A 26,337-nucleotide genomic window follows, 5' to 3' on the forward strand; every position below is an offset into this window, starting at 1 on the left:
TAGGAAACTTAATTTAGCATGAGATTATTTCTTGTTACTTCAACCAAAATAAGACTTTGTGGTGATTTTAGTTAAAACAAGCAGGACCAGGTACCTTGCACAATTGTGAATGAGTTTGGTGTAAGAGTTCAATAAACAGATATTTCCCATAGTCTTTAGCAGTATCCTCCGCTCTGATGGCCACGAGGCATCTGCCAGCTATATTTACTCCCTCTACTGATCTTTTAATTTGAAATCGCTATGCTCTATTTTCTCCTATTACAAAGCCAGGCATTAAAAGAAATAAATTAACTTAGGCAGAGGTGGCATTTTTTGCCATGACTAAGTCCTCTACTGTTTCCATTCCAGAGCATGGGAAAGGCAAGTAGATGAGATAAAGAAATAACATTTGGGAGCAGAGTGGCATTTCTGATTGCTGTGCTGGCAGTGCTGGGTGCAGAGTGACTTGCAATCACACACACAGTGTTGCACTAACTCTGGCAGGAGTATGTTGTTTGACATTCCTGGAGTTCCTCACTGTAAAATGAGGAAGAATAATATATTGTGGGTTGTTATAAGATTCAAATGAGTTATAAATGCAAACCTTTTGTAGTATTGCAATTATTTCCACTATTATTCACTGGTAGAGGAAAACTAAAGCACTTCCCCCAAAATTCTGATGATCATCAACACAGGTTACTAAACTCATAATTTTGACATGAGCATTTTAGCTTCTCTATCCTGAAATTGTGCCTCTATAGTGAGTTAGATTCTGGCAGACGAAATCCAAGAAGAAACAACCAAGTTTTTCTCTACCCAGGGAAATTAACAAGCTTTTGTGTGCCTTGACTTTGAAACAAAGCACCCAAATGTTCTTCTGTCCTGGAAAATATCCAAAGGAATCTGTCCACCAATTTTCAACTAATTATTTGGGTGCTTCTCCCATTACTATTGCTATGACATATTCTTCTTTGTAAATTAGTCAAATATGGTTGTCATACCTTATTAAAATCAATTTATATGTTTTCACCTTAGAGTAACTAGTAGCTGTCTCAAGAATCTAGCATAATCTTTGCCGGAGCAGCAGGCACTGGGGTGAGGGCAGGGAGTGTGCGAGGGGAGAGGAGAAGAAGGCCATGGCTGAGGCAGGTGAGAGAGGAAGAAGTGGCGCTGCAGGCACATCAGCTCAGGCGGTGGCCCAGTTGCTGGGAGTGTTGCTGCAGCTCCGACGTTGGGGCAGATCCCGCGGGGCCCTGGCAGGGGAAGGAGTCACAGGCCCAGCCAGGGAGGACAATGAGAAACTGGCCAACCAATGGCCTAAGAATTTCAAGAACAAAGGCCTTGACTTGGAGACTATGAGATGACAATGAAATGAAATTGTAGCTGAGTTAAGGAAGAATAAAAGAGATGAACACAGAAGGAATGCACCACATGAAGATATCTGTGAAGACTCTGATATATATTATAGATTATAGAGTGCAAAATACCTTTCTGGAAGCTATTCAAAATGCTTTGAGTGATAACCAAGGAATTCAGCTAATTGCAGTTCAAGCTGCTAGGAAACTTTTTATCCAGTGACAGAAATCCACCAGTTGATGACTTAATAAAATCTGGAAATTGCCTATTTGTCCATTGACTTGAAAGAGATGACAGTCCTTCTTTACAGTTTGAAGCCACATGGACTCTGACAAACATTGCATCTGGAACCTTAGAACAATCTCAATCTAATGCTCTGCCACTTCTTCTCAGGCTTCTCCATTCACCCCAAAAAAATGTCTGTGGGCAAACAGTGTGGGCACTGGGAATATTATAGGTGATGGACCCCAGTGTAGAGATCATGTCATAAGTCTTGAAGTTGTGAAACCTTTACTTTCTTTTATAAGTCCATCTATTCCTGTTACATTCTTAAGAAATGTTACTTGTGTTATGGTCAACTTATGTCACCACAAAAACCCACCACCCCCAGTGGAAACTATTCAAGAGATTCTTCCAGCCCCTTTGTGTTTTAATTCATCACACAGATGTAAATATATTGGTAGATGCTATCTGAGCCCTCTCTTACCTTACTGATGCTGACAATGAAGAGATACAGATGGTAATAGACTCTGGAGTAGTTCCTTATTTGGTTCCTCTATTCAGCCACCAGGAAGTAAAAGTTCAGACTGCTGCTGTTAGAGCTGTTGGCAATATTGTTACTGGAACTGATGAGCAAACACAAGTAGTTTTGAACTGTGATGCGCTTTCACACTTTTCTGCACTTCTGACACATCCCCATGAAAAATTAATAAAGAAGTAGTGTGGTCCCTCTCAAACATCACTGCCCAAAATCAGCAACAGGTTCACACAGTAATTGATGCCAACCTCATACCAATGATAGTACACCTTTTGGATAAGGAGGATTTGGGCACTCAGAGAGAAAAAAGTTTACTTGGGCCATAAGTGACAATTAGTGGAAGGAAAGATCAAGTGGCCTACTTCATCCAACAAAATGTTATCCCATCTTTTTGCAATTTGCTGACTGTAAAAGATGCACAGGGTGGTGGCTCAGTGGCAGAATTCTCACCTGCCAAGCCAGAGACCCAGGTTTGTTTCCTGGTGCCTGCCCATGTAAGAAAAAAATAAAAAAGATGCACAATTGTAAAAGTATTACTTGATGGACTAAGTAATACATTAAAAATAGCTGAAAATGAGGCAGAAATGATAGCCCATCTTATAGAGGACCGTGGAGGAATGGAGAAGATTGAATAGCTTCAAAGTCATGAAAATGAAGACATCTACAAATGGGCCTATGAGATCATTGATCAGTTTTTCTCTTTGGATGATGTTCTAGTTTGCTAGCAGCTGGAATGCAACACACCAGAGATGGATTGGCTTTTAATAAAAGGGGATTTATTTTGATAGTTCTTCAGAGGAAAGGCAGCTAACTTTCATGTGAGATTTTTTCTTACATGGGAAAGCTCAGGATAATCTCTGCTGGCCTTCTCTCCAGGCCTCTGGGTTCCAATGACTTTCCCCAGGGGTGATTCCTTTCTGCATCTCCAAGGGCCTCAGCTGAGGTGCAGTGCTGAGATGAGGTATTTTGAGCTGCTTGGGCTGTGCTACATTGAGCTCTCTCATTTAGGCACCAGACAATTAACTCAAATGCCATTCATTGCAGCAGGCACACCTCCTAGCCAACTGCAGATGTAAAGAGCAACAGATGAGGTTCATGTACCATTGGCTCATGACCACAGCAACAGAACTAAGCACCTTCACCTAGCCAAGTTGACAAATGAATCTAACTACCAAGGTTGGTATTGATGAAGATCCTAGCCTTGTTCCAGAGGCAATACAAGGTGGAAAGGTGGAATATTTGGTTTCAATTCATCTGCCAATGTACCAACAGAAGGGTTCGTTTTAGAAACATGTTGTGGAAATTAGCTACAATGCAGCACTGATATATATACACATATATATTAAAAGCTTGGCTCATGTGATCTGCTACTGTATTAAATCTGGGACAAAAATGTGAAGATTTTCTTTAGAATCACAGGAAATGCCCAAATGAAGTCAAGATGGTGAGTGGGTGCAAGTGAGAATGAGTGGCAAAATGTAACAAAAACTTCACATGAACGCTTATTTAGGTTGTTCAAAGTAAAAAGGGCTACAGGTCACAGATCTTCAGTGCCTGAGAAGGAACATTGACTTACTCTGTATCAATTGTGGGAAAGTGCAGTAATGTTATCTTCAAGCCTTGTAAGCATAAAAGAGAATAGGATGCCTGTTCTAGTTTGCTAGTTGCTGGAATGCAATATACCAGAAAGGGAATGGCTTTTAAAAAGGGGAATCTAATAAGTTGCTAGTTTACAGTTCTAAGGCCGAGAAAATGTTCCAATTAAAACAAGTCTATAGAAATGTCCAATCAAAGGCATCCAGGGAAAGATACCTTGGTTCAAGAAGGCCGATGAAGTTCAGGGTTTCTCTCTCAAGTGAGAAGGCTCATGGTGAGCACAGTCAGAGTTTCTCTCTCATCTGGAAAGGCACATGGTGAACATGGTCAGGGTTATTCTCTCAGCTGGAAGGGCACATGGTGAACACGGCATCATCTGCTAGTTTTTTCCCCTGGCTTCCTGTTTCATGAAACTCCCTGGGGGACATTTTCCTTCTTCATCTCCAAAGGCTGCTGGCTGGTGGACTCTGCTTCTCCTGGCTTTGTCATTCTGCTCTGCTCTCTCTGAATCTCCATTCTCCAAAACGTTTCCTCTTTTATAGGACTTCAGAAACTTATCAAGACCCACCCAAATGGGTGGAGACACGCCTCTACCTAGTCCAGCTTAACATCCACTCTGGATTAAATCACATCTCCAGGGAGATGATCTAATTACAGCTTCAAAGATACAACATTGAATAGGGATTAGAAGAAATGGCTGCCTTTACAAAATGGGATTAGGATTAAAACATGGATTTTCTAGGGGACATACATGCTTTCAAACCAGCACAATGCCCATATAAATCAAAGGAAAATGAGCCCAGGCCTTGCTATGAAGCAGTGCGTGAATGGACAGTGTTGAATTATTGTCTGGCACAGTCATGGAGAGCCAGGTTCATCTTTCAAATCTAGGGCTCTCCACTCATGAAGCAGACTCCTAGTGCTGGAGTGACAGTGTACGTGAGTGTGGTTTTGGTGCTGTATATGAACACATGCAAGCTTGACTCACCTTCAGGGGGTTGAAAACAAACCTAGTAAATCATGAAATTGAGATCATAAGTGTTACTGTACATTGGACATGAAAACAAAGACAGGTTTAGCAGCAGACATGGTTGACTCTGTGAACTGTGTTTTCTATCCCCTCTCTTGCCTCACCTCCATTTTTAAATTTTTGTCTTTATTTACTTTACCTAGTATGACTTTTTAGTTGTTTCTCAAGTCAGAAAACTTTTCAGGAAGGTTTCCCTGTGCATTTGCACCAGATGAATATTTGATGCTATGAAAAGCTTTCCATATCATCAAAACTAATTTGTGTAGATTTTTGCAGGAGAAAAAATCATAAGTTTCCCTCAAAATAGACTGTGTTGCAGTACACAAGTACCATAATAGAATAAAGCAGTAAAATGTGCTTAAAAAGCACCCTTCTCATTTTCCGAGATAACATAAAGATCTTTGCATGAGGTAAATCTACAGCATAGTTCAGTTTTAGATTTTGTGGAGTCCTGTAAAGAAGAAGAAACAAAAAGTTTCAGTTGTGATAGAATACCATGCTGTGTTTAAATGTTACTTGTTTTCAAATTTTGTTTTCTATGGAAACTTCTAAAATGGAATTTGGTGCATATGTGCTGCTGGATAAAGACCCATGATGAGTAGATGTATAAATCAAGGAATGGTTTGAACACCTTTAATAATATGCCTATTCTGTTCAATTATTTTAGAGTCTTTTTATCTTATATGTAGGCAGCCATAAACAATCTATTTTGAGACACTTTAGGGAGAAAACATATTATTTTTAAAACTTTCATAAAAGGTATGCAAGTGTTTTTTATAAATTGGAATAATACCTCAATTTTGAGATTATGCACACTAAATTAAATGTGACAAATTAATTTGTACAAAAAGAAGAACTCTTTATAAGGTGGCTCATTGTAGGAAACCCTGTGCCTTCCCCTTTGAGCATAAGTGTTGCATGAACAACAGTTTGCTATACAAAACATACCAGATTAGCCACCATTAGCATCTATGTCTACTTCATATTCAAAAATCAACTGGTAATTATGAAACACTGTAGAAAGGGCAAAAATTATTTTGTTATCATAACTCTTTGTTGAACTAGAGTATTTTGGCAGCATTCCTTGTCATCAGAAACATGGTTAAAGTTTAGAACTAGAAGCAGCAGAAAACTAGCCTTAAAATTTATCCAAGTATTGTGCAGACTAGGCTGTCTTGGGGAAATAAACATTAAAATTTAAAGAAAAAAAAGAATCCAGCATGACTTATTGCTACCCAAATTATAGTGACCTTGTAGGTCAATAAAAGTTGAAACAAAATAGAGTTCCTGGCAAGTCTGCATGGAAAGTATGGGATCACCAAACAGTAATGTCAAGTCATTCACAATATGCAGGGGAGAGACTTCTAGTTTCCTAAATGTAGCTTAGTATTATCAGGAAGTCTCTAATATGTTGTTTGATATGAATATCTCTCATATTGTTAGTTTCCATTTGCAATTATTAATTGTTTTTCTAACTTGAACTTATTAAACAAGTCTGGATTTTGATTACCAGGAAGTAAAAAATGACTCCCAAATAAGAAAATCACTTCCATACCTGTTTTAACATACAATGTCCTACTTTAAGGAAAGAGACATAATTTCTTTTTAAGAGAATGCTCTGTGCTAAAGAATACGCAATCATGTGTGGGACCGAGGTATCTACATGTAAAATTCTACTTATTACACTATTGATTAGAAGTGGGCAGTAAAGAAATTTGAAGGGTTCTGTTTTTATGTAAATAGAAGGGAAACCAAATATTCTTGAAAAAGTTGAAAAGACAATTAACATAGAAAAGATTGGAAAAGTGACTAAAGGTCATATACCCCTAATAAGACATAAGACACGATGACTTGAAAAAAAAAAGTTGTGTTCACAATATGCTGTAGTATATGAAGTAGTCAATAGAATTATGCTTAAAATAGAGTGTGCATACTTTAATTAAAAACAACGGAAAAGGGCGGGCCATGGTGGCTCAGCAGGGAGAGATCACACCTACCATGCCTGACACCCACTTCAATTCCCAGTGCCTGCCAATGCAAAAAATAAAACAAAATAGGCACAACAGCACTAATACGCGGAGGGGGAGCAATGCTGTGCTCAAAGGGGAAGAGAGGGGAGGGGAGAGGAGGGCAGGTGGCACTGGGGGCCCTCAGGTGCAGTAGCGACCACCGGAGCTACGCTAAAAGAATCCACAAGGGCCGTGGGTCCAGCTGGGCCTCAGCAGCGCGTGGGGCCTCCCACGTGTTCTCTGCGGGGCAGCTCCATGGAGACGTGATGTCACAGACACGGGTTCCGCGGGGAGCTAAGGGACAGGAGGCAGCTTCTTGGTCTTTCCGGAGTCAAGAGCTCCCCTCTCCCACTGCGCACTGTTAATCTACTCCTCCTCTCAGCCTTGCGGTGCCCAGGGTGCCTGTACCCCTATCTGGTGGACATCAGGACCAGGCCCTGGCGGGGGACTGCCCCGAGGTCCCACCTCCGCCTCTCCTGGCCCCTTACCTGCACCTTCACCCGCCCCGTCTTGGCCGGAGGAGCAGCGGTAGAGCCTGGCCATGGCCTCCAGAGCCAGAGGACTAGGAAGGGGCGGCGGCAAGATCCGGACACGGCATGGCCGCCAGGGGCCTTCCCGGCCTTACACGCGGGAGCGACAGCAGCATCCAGGCATCCTCAGCAGGCTCACAGACTCCATTAAGAATATTGTGCCAGGATGGCTGCAGAGATACTTCGACAGGAGTGAAGATGTACGCACGTGCTCAGCAGACACAGGGGAGGTACCACATGGGCTGGAAAATAGAGAAGATGAACGTCTCACACAGGCCACTGAGGAGAGCGCTAATATTAGTGATGAAAGGGGCACTCCTGCACCAACAGTTGATAATACAGAAGAACCCTCAACAGGTAGTTCTGCTTTAGATTACACAGATGTGTCAACAAGGCCTTCTCTTCAGGAGAGCCATCTGAACGTCTCCATGTTGGAATCCCCTGCCTTACAGCATCAGCCCTCCACATCATCAGCATTGCCAACTGGCTGTTCTGGATTTTCCCTTGTAAAGGAAATCGAATATTCTACTTCTCAAAATGATAACAGCTCAACAACAGCAGTTTTCTTTCCAAGAGCTTCTGATAAAGATAAAGCTGCTCTGAAGAATGCTTCAGTCCCACCTCTGTGGTCCACAGAGGCTGAGCGTTCTCGTTCACTTCCACAGGTCACTGCCGCCAGTACAAGAAAACAAGCATTCAGGCTGTCAGCCTTTGGAACACGAACACTTTCCTCTTCACTTGGGAATTCTTCGATCCTTAAAACAAATCGGCTTGGATATTCTCCTTTTTATCCTGCAAAAACAACATATGGTGGGGCAGCAGCTCCTGGAAGACAGTCTAAACTACGAGGTACACCGTTTCGGCCAACAGTTATAATGCAGGTGAAAGCTAAACACCTCAGTGCAAGATCTTATGGTGTGACTAGTTTAGCAGCTCGGCGAATACTACAGTCCTTAGAGAAGATGTCAAACCCTCTGCTGGATGCAAAAAGAATTCCTTTTGGTCTTTCTTCTGTGAATTATCGTGATAGAGGTGATAGAGATTCCACAAACTTTCAGGCTAAAAGGGTTAAGATGGACTCTCAGTAACCCCCTGTTCAGAGACTCGTGACCCCAAAGCCGGTTCCCATAGCAACAAATCGAACTGTTCATTTTAAACCATCTCTGACCCCATTTCCTGAATTGAGAAAGATTAATCAAAGAATAGTTAGCAAGTACCATACTCAATGTGAAAAATGTGTGACAACAGGACAAAACAGAGGACAAGAAATTGGAATTCCATATGCAAATTTCAGTCTGCCTGCAGCGAATGGCTTATCTTCTGGATTAGGGAATGGAGGTGGCAAAATAAGACGAGAGAGAACACACTGCACTGCTATTAAACTGCCAGTGGAACAGGAAATGGAAGTACCGATATTACCAATAATCTCTCCACCAATCACCAATTCTGCACAGTCTGTTTGCAGTTTTTATTCCTGTGTGATTACACCTTACTCTCTATCACCCATCGGTCCTTCACCGAATCATTAACAATAAGGTACAAATGATTTCTCCAAGCGGCAGTGACAGTCCTGTGTATATATTTTCACCTCCCATTATAAAATTTACTGAGGCAGATGAACTACCTCCATCATCTACTGAATTTACAGATAATATGCCTGTTGCAAAAGAAGAACTTTCTGACACCAATTGTACTTCAGACCCAATGATAAGGGCTTCAGCTCAAGATAATCACTGCAGTGAATAGTACAAGCTGTGAGAAGAAACCAGATGAAGATCACGAGGATGAATTTACAGATAATATGCCTGTTGCAAAAGAAGAACTTTCTGACACCAATTGTACTTCAGACCCAATGATAAGGGCTTCAGCTCAAGATATCACTGCAGTGAATAGTACAAGCTGTGAGAAGAAACCAGATGAAGATCACGAGGATGAATTTACAGAAAATATGCCTGTTGCAAAAGAAGAACTTTCTGACACCAATTGTACTTCAGACCCAATGATAAGGGCTTCAGCTCAAGATATCACTGCAGTGAATAGTACACTCTGTGAAAAGAAACCAGATGAAGATCACGAGAACCCTTCAGATGTGCAAAATCTCTAAAAGAAGAAAGTATCCTAGATTTTCTGAGAAGCCGTGGCTACATATCACCAAACGTAGATTCTTTTGCTGCTCAGCCTGCTATGACAAAACAGCTATTTTATACAAGACCAGCAATAAGTAGCTTTACTCCTAGTGAAATTGGACTTACAGAAAGTTTAAAAGCACATCAACCGTGGCAGTGTGATATATGTCTACTCCAGAACAAAGTTACAGATGCAAAGTGCAAGGGCTGTCAAGTTGCAAGGTTGCCAGAAGTGCCGTAATTGGCACACCAAATATAAATGGCAAACCAACTGTCTCTGCATCATCGACAGGCTTTGGACACAAATTTATGCCAGCAATGGGAATTTGGGATTGTGATACCTGCTTAGTGAACAAGAAGCCTGAAGCAATAACATGTGAAGTTTGTGAAACACCCGAACCTGGAATTGGTGTTAGGCATGTGCTTACATTGACAGTGACTTCAGAAAGTGCTTTAAAGATGACTACTCCACCTGCTAGCTGCACTATGACCACTAGTACCTTAGAATTTGGAGATGAGTTCAAAAAACCTATAGACTATTGGGAGTGTCCAATAGGCTGTGTTTCTAATAATGGAGAAGAAAATAAATATGTGTCCTATATACCTGCAAAACCAGAGAATTCACTACCTGCTTCAGGTAGCAGCACTCTAGCTGTCTCTCTGTCATTTGGAAGGCATCTCAGATTGGAAAAGTTGAAGAAACATGAGGGAAGCTGGAACTGTGAAGTATGCCTAGTAAAGAGTCTGCCAAATGTGTAGTATGTGAATGTGCAAAGCCAGGCAGAAAATATGAGTTTAAAGGCTTTGGTACATCTTCCTCGTCTTCAAATCCAGCAGCCCCAACCTTCAGATTTGTAACCTCATCATCCTCTTCTGGGCCTTCTCAGACTTTAACCAACACTGGAAACTTTACATTTGGAGATAAAGGAGGCTCCATAATTGGTGTGGCATCAGATTCTGGTCCATGAATTCGATGAGTGGAGACTTTAAAATTTGAAAACCCACAGAAGATTTTAAGTTTGAAGTTTCATCTCATTCTAAATCTGGAGAAATGAGGAAAGAAAATTGACAGAGAGACAGCTAGAGTGCTGCTACTTGAAGCAGGTAGTGAATTCTCTGGTTTCGCCGGCATACAGGACACATATTTTCTTCTCCATTATTAGAAACACAGCCTATTGGACACTCCCAATAGTCTATAGGTCTTTTGAACTCATCTCCAAATTCTAAGGTACCAGTGGTCATAGTGCAGCCAGCAGGCGGAGTAGTCATCTTTAGAGCACTTTCTGAAGTCACTGGCAATGTAAGGACATGCCTAACACCAATTCCAGGTTTGGGTGTTTCACAAACTTCACATTTTGTTGCTTCAGGTTTCTTGTTCACTAAGCAGGTATCACAATCCCAAGTTCCCATTGCTGGCTTAAATTTGTGTCCAAGAATGATGATAACTTTAACTTTGGACTATCTTCTGGCTTAAGCAATCCAACTCCTGTAGCTCCATCAGCCTGTATTAGGTTCTGGAACAACTGCTAATACCTAATTTGGCTCTGAAACAACTTCTAATTGACAGAAGCACTATAAATTGCAACTTCCCTATCAGTAATCCATCAGGTGTTCACATTTGATGCAAATCCTGCCGTACCTGCAGCCCCGGTCCAGCCTTTTCCCTTCTGAAACTTCAGTTTCTGCTCACAAGAAAAAGACTTGTGAGGAAATGAGTCACAATGGATATATACACTATAGTTTATTAACAACAGCTGGTGCCCTGCATTCAGCTACTGGGTTGTACTATGTGCTGGACTTATCTGAAGTCAGATCTGCCTAAGGACACCTTTAATTTTGGGATTTTCCTCCTTGCTCTTGCTATATAGAAGCCACCCAAACCAAACCCAACCCTTATAAAAATAGCTTGAATGATGAATGGTTCTTCAGCAAAAATATTATATAATCCAGCAAATTATTCACTAATTTTACCTGGTCTGGCTGTACCCAGTTATGGTGTCAACACCCAAATGGTTTTGTATAGCACCTCTTTCTTGCACCATTGGTGTGGATTGACATGCATTTATGGAATTCTTTGAAGTTTTAATTATATTTGAGGAGATTTTTTATAGATTAGAGGATATTGAAATGAATGATTTCCATGCTGAGTTTGTGCTGGTGTTTGTGTGAAGTGAATGAGTTGGATGCATTGTGCACTAAACTTTTCTGATAGAGGAAGACTGATTAAAAGTTGGTGCATGCTAAGGACTTGTTAGAGCTATCTAGTTCTCAGCTTACCAATTATATGCTATTTCCACAATTCCATTCTTATGATTATCACCTACCTTACCTTTTTCATTATTTTATTATAAAATGTGTAAATAGTAATTTGTTTCAGTACTTTTTTGGTAGAAAATAAATCTGTGACCTTGAAATTTTAATTTTGTGTTAGAAATATTTTTGTTGTCTGTTTCATCTTGTCTCAGATTTTATTATTTAAATCTCATTATGCAAAGTTGTCTTAATCCATTTGGAAATCTTTGTAAAAATTGGGGATTGTTAAAGTGAATTTATTGGTTTTTCTGATCCTGTTTTGTTTGGACCAAAATCATTACTGCACAAGGTATTAAGTATATATTTTTGTATTTACTGAATGGAAATGGTGACTTTGATTTTTTGAATATTTTTACTGACTTATCTTCATACACATATGTCCATACATGGTATATAGTCAGTTCCTCACAGTATCATCACATATTTGTGTGTTCATCACCATGATCATTTTTAGAATATTTGCATCACTCTGGACAAAGAAAAAGAAAAGAGGAAACATTATGCACACCATACTCCTTAGCCCTTCCTCTCATTGATTGTTAGTATTTTAATCTGCCCAATATATATTACCCCTTATTCCCCTTATTGTTTGTTTACATTTTATCCATTTTTTTGTAACTCATCTCTCCATGTTCTGGATAAAAGAGCATCAGACTACAAAGGTTTTCGAAAAAAAAACACAGTCATATTGTAAAGGCTATATCACAAACAGTTGTCTTCAAGAAGAATGGCTACTGGAACACAGGTCAACAGTTACAGGTACATCCTCCAAGCCACTCCAATACATAATAAGCTAAAATGGGATATTTGTATAATGCATAGGAATAACCTCCAAGATAACCTATTGACTGTGCTAGAAATATCTCTGCCACTGAAACGTTATTGTGTCCCATTTCTCTCTTCTTCCTTATGGTCAAGAAGGCTTTCTCAATTCCATGATGCTGGGTCCCTAAGAATCTCAGGAGTTCTGTCCCACAATGGCAGGGAGATTTACACACATGGGCGTCATGCTCCATAAAGGAACTTGGGACTTTGGATACTTACAAAGTTTAATGTAAAAGCCATGTCTAATACAATATAGGTAACACGTTAATACATGGGATGAATGCCATCAATAAAAAATAATGAAATAAAAAATGTATTGTAAAAACTGCTAACCACCATGTGACTCTTCAGCAATACCGGCTAATGCCTTATCTACTAAATTCATGCCATACTCTATACATTTCGTTGTAATATGAACAATGTTCACAGCCTCTTCACCAGGAATAGATTCCACTGCAAGAAACCACTTTATTTGTTCCTCCATAACAAGCAACTCTTTATTTGTAAAAGTTATATCATCAAAGTACTACAAGTCACATCTTTGGGCTCCACAACTAATTCTCATTCTCTTGTTATTTCCACCATACCTCCAGTTACTTCCTCAACTGAATTCTTGAAATTCTCCAAGTCATGAATGAGGGATGGAACCAACTTTTTCCAAACCATGGTTAATGCTGATATTTTGACAACCTCTCAGGAATTGTGAATGTTCTTAATGGCATCTAAACTGCTGAATACTTTACCAAGATTAGTTGGAAGTATCGCCATCAGTTAATGCCTTACAAAATATATTTCTTTAGTAATAAGACTTAAAGTTGAAATCACTTTTTGATCCACGGGCTGCAGAATGGATGTTGTGGTAGCAGGTAGGTAAATGACTTTAATCTCATTGTACAACTCCATCTGGGCTCTTGGGTAAAAAGGTGCACTGTCAATGAGCAGTAATATTTCAAAAGGATTCTTTTAGTGAGCAGTAGTTTTCAACACTGGGCTAAAATTATTCAGTAAACCATGCTTAATAATGATGTACTGTCATTCAAGGTGTTTTTTTTTTTGTCATCTAAGCTTTTTAAATACCATTTAAAGAATATAAACAGAGTAGATTTAGCATAGTTCTCAAGGGCCCCAGATACTTTCTCAAATATTAGGGACTCCCAAGTTAATAACCCATGCACTTGATCTTGAGACTTCCTTTTGTGAGGCTTGTTTCTGTAGTGGAGAAGTTAAGCCTATATTATACCTAAGAGTTACTTTCAGGAAACCTCTTCTGTTGCTTGGATGTGGCCTCTCTCACTAAGCACAACTCTGCAAGGAAAACACTTACCCGGCCCCCTACATGGGACATGACATCCAGGGGTAAAATTCTCACTGGTACCATTGAGCATGACTCCCAGGGTGAGCCTGGCCCTGGCACAATGGGATTGACAATGCCTTCCTGTTCAAAAAGAAAGGTAACAAAATAAGGTATTGCCTTCCTGACCAAAAGGTACAAGAGAAATGTAACAAAATATAATCCCAGTGCCTAAGAGAGTTCAGGCAGTGTTGAGAGGCTATTCTTGAGGCTAGTCCTATGTGACTTTCAGCAAGATATTGCTAATTACCATGGTTTCCCAAACCCACCCCAAGCCTTTCAGTTGGTCCTAAAGAATACTTAGGGCTCTGAGATTCTAGAAAAGTTCCACGCACTAAGATTACTTTCCAAAACCACCAGGTGGTTCCTAGGCCAGACAAACACTGAATCACACAGGGCCCAACCTCCCCAGGAACATCAACTAGCTCCAGCCCCCTATCCTATATGGTAAACGTCCCTTTCTAACTTTTTCATGTTAGAAAGGGAAGAACACACATATCCTTAATGATTGGGAGAAAGACCAAAGGAGAAGGAAGAGTTAAAGCAGAGAATAGGATTTAACAAATGACTACGACTACTGAATCATTATATTGATATTGCTTTTTCTGTCTCCAGTGTCTTGGGGCTAGAAGGAAAAATCTGAAATTGTAGAACTGTAACCAACACAAAACACTGAAATCTGTTCTAGAACTCATTGTTAAAATGTACTGTGATATTTCTTGCTTTTTTGTGTATGTGTTATATTTCACAATTAAAAACATTAAAGAAATTTACTCAGATTGAAAGGACCCACTAACTGTGCAGCCTAACAAATAATGAACAAGAAAGAAAAAAAGCACATTTACACCAAGACGTAAGATTGTGAAATTTCGGGTGGTGAATTTCAGCAAGATCTAGCTGAGGATTCAGATAGACTTCCTGACCAAAAAGTGAAAGAGAAGTGAAACAAAATACAGTGTAAGTAGCTGAGAGACTTCAAAACATTTTCCAGTCAATATCGCTCTTTATCCCATAGTCTAATTTAACTCAGTCCTAACCAGATCACCTTGATTTATATCTCTAATGGATGTCTAATCTCTTTTTCAGCATTTTTAGTAGTTTCTGTTTGAGGAAATGCTGGCTTTCAAAACTGCAGAACTCTAGCTCTGAGTCTCTTGTTTCACACAGATACCCACAATTCCAGGGAATACCCAGGTTATACAGAAAGAGCTCAGCGTCTCAGAATTTAGAAATAAATTACAACTCGGGAATAGATGTAACTGCAATAAGAGCTTACAATCTAGGAACTTTTACAATCAGCCTTCCCATGATAACCTATGCTCTTGAATTCAATTCTCAAGGCTTGCACATTATAGTTAGTCCCTATTGGTAAGGCATTATAATATCTGTTTTTACATTTCTTGTTATTTCACTCAGCATATTCTCCTCAAACTTCATTCACCTAGTTGCATCCCTCACAAATTCATTGTTCTTGCAGTAACCTTTTATTGCATTGTCTATATACACCGCAGTTAGCCTTTCTATTCATCAGTCACTGTACCTCCTCCATCCATTATGAATCCTAAATACTACCACTATAAACACCAGTATGCAAATCTCCTTTTGCGTCTCTTTTCAGTTTTTCCAAGTACATACCTAATAATGGGGTTGCAGAAGAGAAACCAACATGTTCCACACCGAAGGGAAGGCAGGGAGCAGTGTGAGGCAGGGGGCAAGTAGAGGGCATGAGGTGGAGGTTTGTTGGGGTCACCTCATTCTGAGATATTTTGAATGAGATGAGACAAGAGCAGGCTGTGATCCCGAGTTACATCCCCAGGTGCTGCTGTGGCTCAACCAGCCTGGCTGTGCATTGGGAATAGCTCCATAAGAGTTTAAGAGAAGAGAGAACAAAGAGGCCACCTCAACGTTCACATAAGTGAGGGTGACTTGGGCTTCATGTGGGAGGAAGAGAGCTTCTGTGGGGTCTCTCTGGGGGACCAAGGAGATGCTGGTGGTTGGGGGGTAGACTGTGAGCAAGTGAAGCCTTGGGGAAGACTCCAGTGTCTGAAGACTTTGGCTGCAAAGGCATAGCAGCTTCTGCCTTGGGCTAGTGCTTGGTCCGCTGTGCTTCCATGTTTGGAGGGGACTCAAACAGCCCTGTAGAGGAGCTCTTGGGAAGGGACTGAGGGCACTGATGCCCACAGAGGAGTCAGTCCCCCAAAAGTGTGCTCCTTACTATAGTGAAGGCTTGAGAGGACCCCAACACAGAGGCTAAACCAGGATCCCCTGGCCACACACCCCTGTGCCCACAGCAGATATCATGGGAGATGGGGAGTGGTTTATGTTGTGAGATTTTAGTAGCTGGAACACCTGAAGGCAGGCATTATCACAGCACTTAGGACCTCTCCCAGGGTAGTCACTCCTGGAGGCAGGTGCTATCACAGGGGTCATGGCCTTCCCTGGGGTGGCAGTATCTTGTAGCTGCTCAGACTCAGGGTTGAGGCACATATCTCTATCAGGCATATATATCCTTAAAGCCCATCCTGTGGTTTCCCTACGATCAGGTTAACACCTGTCTTTCTCTGTGAGAAGTCCACTCTGGGTTTCCAGGTCCAGGCACCACATTTGCCCACCCCCACATAAAGCACTATGTAGGAGCATCTGCCACTACACCTCCTCCACCCATCATGGGAAAGCTTCCCTTACCATTCAGGACTCCAATATGGGGCGTGCTGGGGGCAGAGTTACACCCTCCCTGGCCACACATGCCTTCCCTCAGTGGTGCCACTGGGACCTGCAGGAGCACAAATGCGTGCACATCTCCTGCTACACATATCCAAAATAATTTAACAAAGATAATTTCTATAAATCTGACATCATCATTATATGTTAATGGCCTTGCACAGGTACTTGTTAGGACTGGAAATTAATAATCACATTTGATGCATCACTGACATCTCAGCACTTGAGTTTTCCATTTATAAATGATGTTACTGCTTAAAAAATTCAAAGTTACATGGTAAATGCCATTAAATTTCAGCACCTGTCATGAGTTCTGGTAAATAACATCACTCAATGTTGGGTTTCCTCAATTTCTCTGCATAGCTGTGCTGATGGCATATTTAAGCTCTCCATGAGTGCATCATTAGAATCTGATCCCTCAAATTTTGTTCAAAACAAGTAATCTATATTTTCTAGTGCTGGCAGAAGTGGCTTGGTGCCATGAAGCATCATACATTTGGAATGATATAGAAACTAATCTTCAGACCATCTCACAACAGTCTCCGCACCTGCTTTAACTATTGCCTATTATACAACAGTCCACTCTCTCTCTCTGACAAAGCCAGTCTCAAAAATAACTCAAACAGCTTAAATTGCTGAGTTTGCAGAGGGAGTTGGAGAGGCAGAGAGGGCACCTTTCATATCTGTGCCAGAATAACCATTCGATCAGATCAGATTTTGGAATCCTGGTCATTTTTGTATGAGTTCATAATATATCAATATTTATACCTCCTTTCATGACATACGGTGCTCTAGACACTAGGGGTAGCTCCTTTCAGGTGAGCACATATCCCACAGCATGTATGGCTAGGTTGAGATGTGACACGTGAGCTGGCTCTGTGCAGAGGGCCCCAACAGGTCTCCTGAGAAAGGGAAGTCATGACTTCTGGGGTTTCTGGACAACTTACCTCTTGACTCGCTGCCTGGCAATGCTCCAGGCTGTCTGCTGTTGTTGACCTCATTATCTTCTCCCTCCAGGGAGGTTCACCTTCTTCTCCTGCTGGGCTGCCAGGTAGCGTCTGCATTCCCTCTTAAGGGCTGATGGCAGCTGACCCATTTTTATCTCTCAGGATTTTCAGAACCCCATTGCATCACAGCCACCTGCTTGTGGATACCACAGTCCATCTGTGTCTTATTCCTGCTCTCCACAGCATTGACCCCAAGTTCTACCCCATGATCTGACTACATAGCACTGCCAGCAGCCCTCTCATTTTGAGGGTTTCCTGTTAGGGCTCTTCTGGGAACCTCTTGCCTTGGTTTACCTGACAGTCCCATAATCACTCAGTGAACCCAGAACCAGACTGCTCAGCTGCCTGCTTTCCTCATGATTGGACAACACTCAGCACTTCCCCATTTTTAAACTTCCCTCTTAATTTTCCCTTGGCCCCCTCTTATACCACAATTCCTTCTGCAATGCCCACTGTAGGTCAGAATGCTATGTCCGTTGTAGGGTGGGCACTGAGACATGCTCTGTTCTGCCTTCTGTGGCATACCCTGTGTGCCAGTTTGAAAGCATGTATGTACCCTAAAAAAAGCCATGATTTAATCCTAATTCCATTTTGTAAAGGCAGCCACTTCTTCTAATCTCTATTCAGTATTGTATGTGTGAAACTTTAATTCAATCATCTCCTGGAGATGTGACTCAATCAAGAGTGGTTGTTAAACTGGATTAGGTGGAGCTGTGTGTCTCCAACCATTCCAGGTGGGTCTTCATTTCTTTACTGGAATCCTATAAAACAGCAAACACTTTGGAGAAGGAGGATATTATGAGAGAGCAGCACAACACAGCCACTAGAAGCAGAGAGTCCACCAGCCTTCGTCACCTTTGGAGATGAAGAAGGAAAACCTCTCCTGGGGAACTTCATGAAACAGGAGCGAAAGCTAGCAGATGATGTTATGTTCACCATGTGCCTTTCCAGATGAAAAAGAAACCCTGACTGTGCTCACCATGTGCCTTCTAGCTTGAGAGAGAAACCCTGAACTTCACTGGCTTTCTTGAACCAAGGTATCTTCCCCTTAGATTGAACATTTCTATAGACTTGTTTTAATTAGGACATTTTTTTCAGCCTTAGAACTGTAAACTAGCAACTTTTTGAATTCCCATTTTTTAAATCAATTCCGTTTCTGGTATATTGCATTCTGGCAGTTAGCAAATTAGAACCCTTCTGTGAGCAGTGCTACATGCAGCATGTGCCAAGGATGCTCAGAGGACAGGAGCCACCTGCACCTGTCAAGATCTCCAGCAGAGAACCTAGCTGCTGCTCCTGCCTTTTGAACATGTTCTGGCATTGAGAAGCTGTCTGCTTGATATAGGGATAGAAATTCTTTCTCACTTCTGAAATACTCTGTCCTGGCATTTAAGGTGTCCTAATGATTTTACGACCTTTGCAAACTGCTGATGGCAAACTTCTCTTTTGATTACAGATGCAATCAGCTCTATTTGCAATCAACTGTGTATAGATGCACATCCAAAATATTCTCATATACATAATCAGACAAGTGCATGCTTGACCAAATAAATGGACAGCATAATCTAGCCAAGTTGACACAAAAATTTAACCTATGTGAAATTTTTATATGTGTAATCCTATGCTTAACTTTCTGAGGAAGAAATAAACTCTTTTACACATTGTCTTCACCACTTTACACTCCCACCAACTATGTACAAATGTTCCATTTTCTCCACATTCTCACCAGCACTTTTTATTTTCTGTTTTCCTTTTGATAATAGCCACACTAGTGCATGTGAAGTGCTATCTCACTGTTGTATTGGCTTGAATTTCATTAATAGTTAATGATGTTGAACATCTTTTCATGTATTTGTTAGCCATTTATATAACTTTAGAAAAAGGGCTATTTGAGAACATCGACTGATTTTTAATTCAGTTGTTTGTCATTTTTGTTCAGTTGAGATACTTTTAATGTATTTTTGATGTTAAAACCTTATCAAATATTGTTTCCATCTATTTTCTCCCATTCTATGCACTGCCCTTTCACTTTCTTGATAATGTCTTTTGATATACATGAGGATTTCATTTTGATAAAATACGTTTTATCTTTTTTTTTATTTTCTTACTCATGTTTTCTGTATTATAGCCATGGTCATGAAGGCTTAATCCTATGATTTCTGCATCAAGCCTTTTATACTAGAAAATTTTAAATTCTTTTAGTGTTCCACCACATTACAGGGGAAAAACACAGAAAGTGCTCAATGCATGCTATATAACTTAAGTTATCCCAAAGGTTGTAACATTAGCCAATAAGAATGTTGATAGGTGACCTTTATTTAAGAGTTCAAACAAAAACAAAACCATCATGCAAGGGGAAATCATAATTAACAAATGAACATTCCCAAAAAGGGAGAAAATTTTATCTTTGAAGTTTTGAAGTCTGAGATGTCCAGTTCATCCCCTTCATTTTTCAGAGGGATTTGATAAATGCTTGGCTTTCTGGAAATGATTGTCTACAATGCCAAAAATTACCAGCTAAACTAACATTTCACTTCTATAAGGCATAGAATGGATTCAAATTAATAGTTGACTTCTGGGTTTTGAAACATCTACTGTGCAGCCTGCTAGAATTCTAAATAGAAGAATTCTTTAGTGTTCATGAAGATTTCCTTTTTAATGTAATTCTTTGATATATTTGCACACATACACTCCATCATAAATATACAACCAATGGTTTACAATATCTTCACATTGTTGTGCATTCATCACCATGATCAGTTTTAGAGCATTTGTGTTACTCCAGAAAAAGAAGCAAAAATGAAAAGTTCCGTACCCCAATCTCCCCATCTTATTACCCATAATATTGCACTCTACTCAGTTTAAGATTTAAAGATGGTTTAGCATTTTCAGAGATAGATTTTTAGCTCAGTGAAAAAGAATAGACCATCCAGAAGTAAGTCCAAGTCCATCCAAACATGGGCAGCTGACATTTTTTGCTATGCATTTATACAATTATTATCAAATAGCATGTCTACTTGACTACAGTTCAAAATTTCATAGTATTTCTTTCTAGCTATTCTAATACACTATAAACTAAAATGAAATATCCATGTAATGAGTTAGTAGTCATAATCATTTGTTAAATCTTAATTTCTCAGTTACACCACCTCCCTCTCAATTGATAATTCCATTTTTCTTCAGGGATATCTGAGCAGTGACCGTTTTAACTTCTTCATGTTGGAAAGAGTTGACTTTATGGGCTAGAGGAGTGAAATTGGTTGATATTCTCGGAAAGGCTGGTACCTCTGGGATTCAGGGATTTGGGGGACATAGGCACAATTTGGAGGCCTTATTTTCTGAGAAAAATGACTTAGTAAGAAAAACTTTTATAGAGTCTTAGAGCCCAGGGCGCCTTTAGGTTTGGAGAAATGCTGAGTTGGGACTTGATATACTGTGACAATTTGAATATCTGGGTGAAACTTGCATAAAAGTAACCTGCAGAATGTCCCATTGACTCTATTTGAAATCTCTCAGCCTCTTATCTTTACTTTATTCCATTTCTTTTCCTCTTTTGGTCAAGAAGCCATTCTCAATTCCATGATGTCAAGGCCAGACACAGCCATAGGAATCATATTCCATGTTGTCAGGGAGAGTTACATTCCTGGGAGTCGTACCTCACATAGGAGGAAGGTGGTGAGTTTATTTGCAGAGTTGTCTTAGAGGGAAAGTTCAGTTCTGAGTAGCAAAAGAAATTACCTTGGGTTGATTATAAGGCTCAGTTATAAATAGGCTTAGCTTTGCCATTGCAGAGATAAGTTTTAAAAGGGCATATCTTAAGGCTAAGGGCTTGGCTTATTGAATTGGGAGTCCCTAATGCTTGAGAGAATATCAGGAATTCCTCAGGTAGGAAGTTTAATAGTTCCACATTTTTACCCAGTCCATGAAAAGGTTTTTGCAAATACTATTTTTTTCTTATTTTCTGCTCCAAATGCTCTGGTATATATCGGGGTATTACATTAATCTATACAGTATAACAAGCTCTCATTTCCTATTCTAGTTCCTTGTAATTAGGTTGTTTAGATAAAATGACCAGAGAGGTTAAATTGAAAAGTGTGCTACAGAAAATTTAAATGGCCTTCATTCACCTACAGGCAACAGTACAGGAACCTGTGGTCTATCCTGATGGAAACCTCAGAGAAAAGGATACTCTAGACATTCTGTAGTGGAAATTCTGGTCCATCGCCTCATGTTCAGATTCCATTGCAGCGTACTCCTTCAAGTTTTAAGCTCAGCTCTTAAAACAGCAACTGTCTCCAAGGAGTCCTTTCTTCATTTTAAAAGATGATGTCGGGCGGGCCGCGGTGGCTCAGCGGGCAAAGTGCTTGCCTGCCATGCCGGAGGACCTCGGTTCGATTCCCGGCCCCAGCCCATGTAAAAAACAAACAAACAAACAAAATACAATAAAACAAGAAAATGTTTAAAGATGTTTCCCTTTCTTCCTTCCTTCCTTCCTTCTCTCTGTCTTTCCTTCCCTTCCTCCCTCTTTCTTTAAAAAAAAAAAAAAAAGATGATGTCAATGTCAGTCACTTTGTTTCATACCACATGAGTGTAAACTTCACCAACATTTGCAGTAACGTTGGTATCACTTATATTTCTAATCTCTAGCACTCTATACCTGAGAACTGAGAGCCGTTCCTTAAATATTCTCAGGATTTCAGCACACCCAAGTGCTGATTTTTCCTTGGGCTTCACACTGGAACACATGTGTACAGCCAGGAAAATGTACCTCTTCTTGTCTCTCCCCATCTGACATCTCAGTATGAAGCACTCATCCTGTTGTATGTGCTTCCTTGGAGTGAACCTTCCTCCTATGATAGAGGGTGCTCTGCCTTAATTAAACTATAAACTTTGCAGATATAATGCTTTATTGCAGTAGAACCTGAGCATTGCTGTACTTTTCTGGGACTGTTCTGAAGTTTCTCAGTGGTGGGGCAAGTCATTAAGCGGCATCATTCTAATTGCACATATTTTCCTTTCCAGCTGTTTGAACTTTCTTCTCTAGTAAATGGCTCAAATATGATCTCTTTGGCCACTAACTTTGTTCCTTAGGAATGGCCAACCATGGTGGGATATGCATTCTCCTGCTAGATTAGGGATTCTCTGTGAATTAGGAAGATTTGCCATTGTGAGACCACAATGATATCTCTGTTTTCTTGTTTAATTTAGACTATGGGGAATAAAGAATCATCAAAGGTGCCATGATTTAACAAGTTGCCAATACTTCAATGTTTTGAAATGTACAACATTCTAAATTATGGAACAAATAAAAGCAAAGTAGACAGAGTTCATTGTACTGATTTTGCATGGCTAGTCAGGGGCAGAACCTTGTCCTCACAAACACACAATGGCTCAGATTTAGAGAGTGACATAATCTCCACGTAAGACTGGAGGTACTAAAATGTGTGTGTTGATACATTATTTCTAAAGTGTACACATTTAAAACACACCACAGTATTGTCTTCTTTTGGATATTGCTTTATTGATTTGTTTGTTTACTGTATCAGGTGGCAAAAAAGATATATTTTTATGCAGCCTCAACCTGTCCAACCCTCTTGGAAACCCAACATAAGCCATAAAGTTCAATAGTGCTTACCACTTTGAAGCTGGTACCTTTGGGGAAGGAGACACACTCTGGGGCAGGGGAAATTCCAGAGGGAAAGTCATAAGGAACACAGTTCCTCACAAGAGGACCTCCCCTTTCCTGTATCTCTTTGATGCATTATTTGACAGTACCTGATGCTGAATTTAGATCTCTCTGAGCTCTGGATGTCCACCTGGGAACTGACTCATGGCAGAGTCATCTTCCCCCCAAGTTAAATTCTTTATATCCTGATATTTGTGTCTCTCATCTATATACCTGATTGACTGACACTGGGTATTTCAGTGTTGGCTGCAAGATACAGTTCAGCCTCCTGAAGCACTCTGGATGCAGCCAGCATGAAGAGGAGGAGACCTCACCCCTCTTGTGGAGTGTCTGGCCTCTGCAATTCTGCATTGCATAGATCTTTTGGATGTGAAAGACTACAGGCAGGTGCCAGGTACATGATTTGTGGGCAGGATGGATTCCTATGCTGCCTCTGCCTTCCACCATCCTCTAAAACTGAGGAACCCTTGACTTTGTCAGGAGAGCCTGACCTGCTGAAGGTTTTGAAAGTGACTTAGCCTAGACTGTCAGTGAGTGAATTTCTATGCAAAACAGTCTAAATCATTGCATGCATGTGTTTGTGTGCATTGAAAGATAAATACTTGTGGAAGTAACCTTTGTAATGAAGGATTGTTTCCCCCCTTTTGCATTCTTTCATGTTAAAAATAAACTGCTGATTTTGGGGAGCAGCTATTAGTGACAGAATACTGGACCAGTCATCCTAGGTCTGGCTTGGTTTCCTCTCACCTATGTGGCCTGGGAATGTTACTCATCTATAAAGCTTAGGTTTCTTCATTGTAAAGTGGGAATTAACATGCTTGATTTTTTTATGGGGTTTTATTTCATTTTGAGTATTCATTATCAAAATAATATAAATTCCCCCAGAGGCAGGCCACCACCTGCCTTGTCAACCAAGGTAACCCCACTGCTCATAACACTGCCTGACATGTCATAGGCCCTCAAGATCCAGCAGCTGAAAGAACAGTGCGTTATAAAGGTAAATCAAAACACTTAGAATAATAGATAATAAAAATACATCTATACCTAAAAAATAACAAATATAGTATTCAGCTAGCTTTAAATACTTCCTGAAGCTGTGGTGGATACCTGCATGAATACTGCTATATGAAAACTATAAATAAACTCTCTGTGATATTTTGACTGACTTTCCAGTAGAGGGCCTTCTGAGCTGCAAAGTATATGACAGAATTAATCATGAAAGTAGTCTCCATATTTTAAATGAAGAGAGGGTTTACATGATTTAGGTATTAAACAGAAATATATGCTATAGTTAGATGACAGTTGGTAAAGGTTTTTATTCAGATTATTCACCACACTTTAATTTCCTAATAATTACTAGAAATGGTATTTTCCCTTTTGAGTATCAAACCACCCAAGAAGCTTTCTGTTTTTCAGAGCAGTCTGAGATTCTTCACAGCACTTTACTTCAGGAGGGAATGTATTCATATCAGACGCCAGCCTGCTAAAAGATCTCGAGTTTCTCCAGGAAGAATCAGGGACATGACTGGGCCTGTTGCAACATTGCTATTGTTTCAACCTGGCCTGGGCAAAGGTGGTAGGAGACAGCGTTTCACCTCTACACTGGAAAAGGTGCTGCCAGCCATTATTTCAAACCTGTAAGGATAGGGCATAAGTGAAGGAGAATTAAAACTGCAGAACTTCTTCAAGGTTTTGGAGACAATTAGTTGAAGGACTGCATTGCTGGACAGGCCAGGATTGCTCCCCTTTGTGGACTCATTGGAAAAGATTGTGACACCCTACCTGATCACCCTTTCAGGGAAGTTTTGGGGTCAACTTGCACCTCTTTTGTGGGTCTCCAACCCTGCTTCGGCTGGGGTGACAGTCCTCCCAGAATTTACCCTCCAGGTGGAAGCAGTTAGAAACATGAAAGAAGTTTAAAAATTTGCAGAGCAGAGAATCTAGGACAAAGTCCTGCTGGCTTCAAACACCAGGGAGAGGGAGATCCATCTGATGTAAAGAAGAGCAGACAAACCAAATCCTGTCAACTGGGGAACCCCAAATAGTTAACAAGGAAAAGTGTAGAACCAAAAAGACAGAGAAAACCTGCACAGGGCATCTCTAGTTAATCCAGGAGAGATAATCTGGATATTATGCTATGAAATCATGAAGGATAAAAGTGAAATACTAGAAGAAAATGAATCAGAAAATAAAACTAATAGAAAAAGCTCATACTAATTATATTAATAATATTCATTTTTTAGGCATGAGTATATATTTTGGATAAAATTATTCCAAATTTGAAAACTCACCAAAAATAATACTCAGATGAATTAAATTTCAGCTTTTGTAGCACTCATGCTGAACCAAAAAATAAATGTCCTGGGTAGAAGACACACAGTGGGTTGTAAATAAGTTTGGAAGATGGGATAAAGGGAAAGTATGTGAAGGTGCTATATGAGGAGGGATTAGGTAGAAGACCCACAGTGGTCAGAGCCACAGGATGGTATCTGAGATTTAGGAATCAAGCATTAGGGGGAAAAAATCTATTGCATGAAAATATATTGACAAAATAAAAAAAATTAGTAAAAATTATTTGAAGTTGTTTCCTCTGGGAAGTGTATTCTGTAGTGAGGAGTAGTGGGCTGTGGGACCATCATTTTACCTTGTGGGATGTTGATGTTCATGATTATTTGAATAAAAATAAAGTGATTTAAAAATTATGACAAAGTTAAGAATTCAAGTGTACTTAAATTATTCTATTTTGAACTACCATGAAAATTGTAAGAAACCAGTGTAACATCAATTGATACTCCGTTGTTTGTGGTCTCTGACGACCTGGGAAGGAAAACTTGGGATATCAAATAACTTCTTAAATGTAATTTGTATTCTACCTCAGAACAGCATATTATACTGATTTCATGTTATATACATTATATTAGTAGTTTAAATTTATCCAAGGTAGAAAGTAAAATTGATGTAATTGTAATTGCAAGTGAAATTGCCATTGCAATTACTCCATTCATTGGAATTTTACATAGGGTTGTCTATACAATGTTCACATAAGGAGTT

The 26,337-nt window shown here is 40.1% G+C and overlaps 3 pseudogenes; all 3 read left to right on the forward strand.

The window, feature by feature from the left end:
- The first annotated feature begins 1,115 nt into the window (after positions 1-1,115).
- LOC143686580 (importin subunit alpha-3-like) lies at positions 1,116-7,259 on the forward strand (annotated as a pseudogene).
- Positions 7,259-9,344, forward strand: LOC143687240 (nuclear pore complex protein Nup153 pseudogene; annotated as a pseudogene).
- On the forward strand, positions 9,110-11,803 carry LOC143686581 (nuclear pore complex protein Nup153 pseudogene; annotated as a pseudogene).
- The last annotated feature ends 14,534 nt before the right edge of the window (positions 11,804-26,337 follow it).

The sequence above is a fragment of the Tamandua tetradactyla genome, chromosome 6, assembly GCF_023851605.1.
Source record: "Tamandua tetradactyla isolate mTamTet1 chromosome 6, mTamTet1.pri, whole genome shotgun sequence".
Taxonomy (NCBI): domain Eukaryota; kingdom Metazoa; phylum Chordata; class Mammalia; order Pilosa; family Myrmecophagidae; genus Tamandua; species Tamandua tetradactyla.